We start from the raw sequence: 6000 nt of genomic DNA, 5'->3' as shown, positions 1-6000 counted from the left end.
TGGGCGCCAAACTGTTTATCGTGAAAATGGTAATAACAATTAGATTTGTTAATGGGACTCTAAAAATACGTGATCTATTTTTATGCTAGTTGTTAGAGAAGTGGATTCTAGGTATGTGAAGCTTAACGACGAAATATGAACTAAAACGGGGTAGTAATCAAACAGAGGAGCTAACCGTCTGGGCCTCAGGCTAATAGGCGAAAGGCCTCGAGGTCGATGCCTGGGCTCGCGTTTGAGCTATCGGGGGTAACTGGGAAGGGAATAACAGCTAGAATATAATTAAAGGAGGCTCTTTATGACCGATATCATGCAATAAATGAAGAACAAGTATGAAAGCAATGAATGAGAGAGGCAACCTCGAGCGAGCAAGTTAGAGAAAAGAGAGAGAGAGTTGTTATTGAACTTGTGTAGAATAGCTGGAGCAACTTGCTTACAGAGTGCCAATGATTCCCCTTTTATAAGGGGGTGATCCAAACTTAGTACAAGATACGTTAAATGATAAAGGAAGTGGGATAGGACAGCTAACTAGCTTCGTGATGTAGACGTAGACCAGTGTTAGACTACCCTGGTAAACTTACCCGGCCCCGAATGCATTCTTCGGAAGCCTCCCATGCTCGTCGGGGTCTCGACCAACATTATCCCCGGGCCAGGTGTCGACAGATCTTGAGATAAGTATCCGGCTTGAGGTCTCGAACATCCGAGGCGATCTCCTGAAATACTTTACCAACGAGAAATTGGTCCCCCTGATTTCTCCATACACAAAATCATTTCTTGATTTAATTTATTATTCATGGTCCTATTTAAATCAAATTATTTCATAATTAGCCAAATTGGCATCTTTTGGATATAATCACAATAACTTTGCAATTATAGCCTAATCATATAATTTTATACCATCTGTACCCAAAATTTAGTCATTTGTATTTTAAAATACTAAATAATCATTTTAAATTATTTTCTATGCATGAAATTCATTTTTGTCATTATTAGCTATTTTTACAAATTATTTTAATTAATTTAATTGGATATTTAACAAATAGCCTACTTTCATTTCAATTCTAGTCTAATTAAACTAGACCCCAAACCCAATTAAAACAGCCTAAATGTCAGGCCCAATCCATTAATTCCACCCGACCCAACGTCTTGTTTAATCTGGACCGTTTATCGATTTTGATCAACGAACCAGATCTTCTCTTACCTTAATTAACCCTAAAGACCTACCCCCCCCCCCCCATTCTCTCATTTCTCTCTTTCTCTCCGCCGTTACATCCTCTCATCTCTCTCAAGCTCTCTCTGCTAAACCCTACTCTCCTCTCACCGGCCGTTGGCTCGCCGGTAACAATGATGGTTCCACCACCACCCCTAGCCTCCATGGCTCCCCCCATGCTATATTATTTCTACCCTAAGGTCCTCAAGGGACTAGCGGTTGTTCAACTCACACCTATGGTCTGATTCTGGCCGTTCTCAGGCCATCCTTGGCCTGTCCGAGTAAGATCTTTCTTTTTCCGGCTAGATCCATGGCTTCTAATTCGGAATCTCTCTATATCTGGGTTCTCTCTCTCTCTCTGAAACCCTAATTTTAGCTCTTGACTTCTTAGATCTGTAACAGATTGAAGAATTTTCTGAGTTATCTTTACTATTTTCTTAAGAATCTCTCCGATTTTTCAAAAAACGCCTTTTCATCTTCAAACTAGGGTTTCTTACCCCTTTTCAAAATGACTTTCCCTTTGATTTTTTTGTATTTTTCTATGATTCTTACTATGTTTAAATGGTTATTTAAGTTTTTCCCTTTTATCTAATTTATCATGTTAAAAATCCTAGTTCTTGGTCTTAATCCTGGGTTTTGAGTCTGTATTTGATGATTGTTCTGTATACGTGCTTGTTTCTCATGAATGTTCTGAGTTTCTGTGATTTTACCCTATTATGCTCATTAGGGTTTCTGATTTTTGCTTCTTCCGCCTATATTATGTTTATTCTGTTAATTCCTCTAATCAGTACTATGTTCTATGCGAATCCCCAATTTTGTGTGATTTTTACCCTACTGTGCTATTAGGGTTCCTGATTTTTTGCCTATTCTTGCCTATTATGTGTTTATTCCGTTTGTTCATAGAGATTTATGGTAATTTCCCCTTAATCAGTACTATTGTCCATTAGAATCCTAATTTCTTATAATTGATACCTTTCACTAATCTCTTGCTATAATTTCCTTATTGATTTTCAACCTCTAAGATATTTTCTTGCCTTATTTTTTGGTCGACTATGTTGTCAATCGATTCTTCAGTACTTTCCTTAATTAGTTTTTCCGAATCTATCCTAATTACCTGTTCTATACTTACTATGCCTGAAAATATTTCCTTATGTGCTATGTTCCAGTCTTATGTGATCTCTTTCCTTATTTGTCTTTACCGTTTGAAGTTAACTCCCTTAATTGAGGAGTACTTACATTGATTTTATAATGATTGATTCTGAGTCCCCATAATTACTGCTTGACTTTGACTCTTACCTTATTATTCTACCTAGTTTCAAACTATATATACATATGCTCTCTCATTAACAAAAATACACGAACACATTGGTTCAAAAACTCTCTCACACTCAAAAAGCTTTTTGTTTTCTTTCTTTGTTACTTGCTACAATTCTGAATTAGCCTGCTGCAAGCCAAGGCTAATTATTGTGCTCTCCTATTCTTCACTTTGTGTTTACTATCTCTATACTGGTATGTTCTGATTTCAATTCAAGTCCCAAAAACAATATGTTTCTTTTACTACTTCAATTCATCATGTTCCTGATTTGTTTCTTCCTATGGTTTTGCTGTTTAACATGTAATTAATCTCTTTTGCTTTATCTAATTGTGCTAGCCACGTCTTACCTCTTTAGGGTCAGCATGCTCTCGTGAACCAGTAACTTGACTTTACTTTGTTTAGTTCTTGTATACTGTTGACTAGTTCTAGTATGCACCTATTGAGCTATTGTCCCAAGTTGTCTTAATATTATGCTCAGCCATGTTTAGTATAAAATCCTATACTCTACTATCTCACAACCCCCGTGAATCTCCCTAAAGCATCTTTGGTTCTGTAAGTGTGTTCTAATTAACACTCCTAAATCTATGTGTTACTACCTGCACCAAGTGCAAAGGATTTATGCCTATCATGTGTTCACCATATATGCTCTATTTGTCCCCAACCTCTAATTGACCCTGTGTGAAGGTTTGTTCTCTCAGTGTTGCTGAACTTGTTTGACTGACCTGCTGTTTGTTTAATTACACAACTGTTTTCAAAAGTTGTTTTACTAAAAAACTCCCTTATTTACAAAACTATTTCAACTAAGTCTCTTTTCACACTGCTTTCCTGCTAAAACCTTTTCAAAACTATGTCAAACACTCTCACTCTACTCTTAGGTCTTTAAGTTCTGCCCCTCCAATCTGTGACTGCTTAGGGATCCCTATGAGATCCCTCTAAACTCTGATGCATTGGAGTTGGCTCTTCCACATTTCACCTACTCAGTTATGGTTGTGAAATCTGGGTGTGAGAACTACCCGGAATCCTTGAGGTCCTTAGGGAACTCTGACACACCTGGATATGATAAAGGCTATAAAACATCTGGGCATTTGAGGTTCTGGAAATCTGGGCCTGTTTTTAGGGTCCCTATAGTGTAACTTCTTATTTTCTTTTTCTACTTATGTAATTTATTTCAATACTGGTTTGTAATAATTATTGTAACTGAATATTGGGGTTGGCTAGTGAAGGGGGGAGGGTAGTCATATATGTTATCAATATCAATGGGTAGAAACCATGCCTTAGGTTTACATTTCCCATATGTGCATTAGAATCCATGTTTATGACCAATACATTCCAAGCATGTCATTCATTAGATATCACGTTCTTAGATTTACTGTTTCAGCATCTCATTTGACATTATTTTTATCACTTAAAAATCCTGCTTTAGGCTAAATAATAGCATTAACATAAAAGTTGTTATTCCTGCACATCCTGAACTCATGTTTTAACAATTCTGTAACTCTTTTGTGCATTTAGAGATTATGCTTTAGGAATTCTATTAATTTAAAGATCATTGTCATAAAAATTGTCATTTCTGTGCATTTAGAAATTATGTATTAGGCACTCTGTTTGCATTTTCTTAGCCACGCCTAGTTAACCTACTGATCATGAAAGGATGTAAAAACAATTTCACGTCTAATTATTCGGTTTAAGTAAAACTGGTAATAATTATGTATCTTGTAAAACTGAGAATAGCATGTTTTAGGGAAAATATCTCCTACCCTATTTTAATAGTTCTGGTAATAATTGTGCATTATCCCACGCCTAGGCAAGCCTTAGGTAATCAAATTTCTTATAAAACTGGAAACTGCCTCTTTATGTTTACTGCTTAATGGTTAACAGGCTTAAAATCAGTATGCAAACTAATTAGGCCCCTGCTTCTAAGTTTCAAAAAATAAATCTGCATGTCTCTTGTGTTCTGATACTCACCTAGACATCATTTCTTAGGATCCTATTTAATAATACTACCCTTGTTTGTGTTTGAGTCGTGCTATTTACATGCATTATCTACGGAGGTCAACCTGAGCCTCTTATTTGCTCCTTCTTGCTTTTATTTGCTAAAGTCCTATGTGTTCTTGCTTGTCGCCTTAGTATTTTCTCCTTTAAACATTAGGGGTCTATCTATAACTGCCTATAGGTAGAGGTCCTAATTTCCTCTAGGACCATTAAGAAAGGACGGGTAACAGCACGCAATAGAGATCGTTAAACAATACTCGCTTTAATAACCGCTAAGGGGTGGGAAGGGTAGATATGGATATGTTGACTACGCGCTAATGTCACGTGTAGCCCCTCACTGAGGAGTGTTTACTGGACATTGCGTGGGGTGATCCTGTAGGCTAACCAACCTAGGACCCCTCCTTCCCAAAACATTCCTTTGCTTAAACTTTTCCTATATGTATACAATTTGTTTAAGCTTTTCCTTTGTCTCATTATTTGAGTCGTGTAATGTCCAAACCTGCTCTTATTTATAATTATGTGTTTAAAACTATTTATTTGTTAATGGACTAATACATAAGTATAGGTTTGGCCAGGACCCACCGTTATAGACCAAGAGGGGTACCTAATACCTTCCCCTCAAGGTTATTTTGAGCCCTTACCCTAAATATCTGGTAATGCAAACCAATCCAAGAGTTAACCGCTCTGGGTGCCCTAACGCACCATAATCCGTTAGGTGGCAACCATTCAAATACCCAATTCCCAAAGGGAAATGAGTTATTACCCCCATGAACGTTGGAACCCGGACTTTCTCCACAGAGGAAAAAATGGGGCGCGACACTTGGTATGTGGGTGGGGATGTTTGGTATGTGGGTGGAGGTGTTTGGTATGTGAGTGGAGATTTTAGGCCTTGAGCCACCATTATTGCCTCGACGTCTTTCTTCTTTGATATACCGCTTGATTGTAGTGCTTTGTTTATGGCCTGTAGTGCCTCAAAGTTTGTTACCATCCCACTCTTGATGCCTTCTTCGATCCTTACCCAAGTTTGATGATGTTAGAGAACTTATGGTTTTCAATAACCATCAACCTTTCATAGTATTGTAGATCATGTTCTCTGACGAAGAACTTGTTCATCTGTTCCTCGTCCAATGCTGGTCTGACCTTGGCCGCTTCCGACCTCCATCGAGTAGCATACTCGCTGAAAGTCTCGGTGGGCTTCTTCTTGAGGTTCTAAATGTAGAATACATCCAGTGCATTTTCTGTGTTGAACCTGAATTGGTCCATGAAATCAGACGCCATACTCACCTAGTTGGACCATTTCTTAGGATCCTGGATGATGTACCAGGACAAAGCATCTCCTGTAAGACTTCTCTTAAAAAGCTTCATCCGGATCTTTTCATCATTTTTGACCCCTACAAGTTTGTCACAATAGGTCCCTAGATGAACCCTGGGATCACATGTACCGTCAAACATCTCGAACATGGGAGATTTGTAACCCTCTGGCAGT

Source organism: Nicotiana tabacum, chromosome 10 (genome assembly GCF_000715075.1).
Source record: "Nicotiana tabacum cultivar K326 chromosome 10, ASM71507v2, whole genome shotgun sequence".
NCBI classification, from domain to species: Eukaryota; Viridiplantae; Streptophyta; class Magnoliopsida; order Solanales; family Solanaceae; genus Nicotiana; species Nicotiana tabacum.
This window is presented reverse-complemented; position numbering follows the sequence as displayed.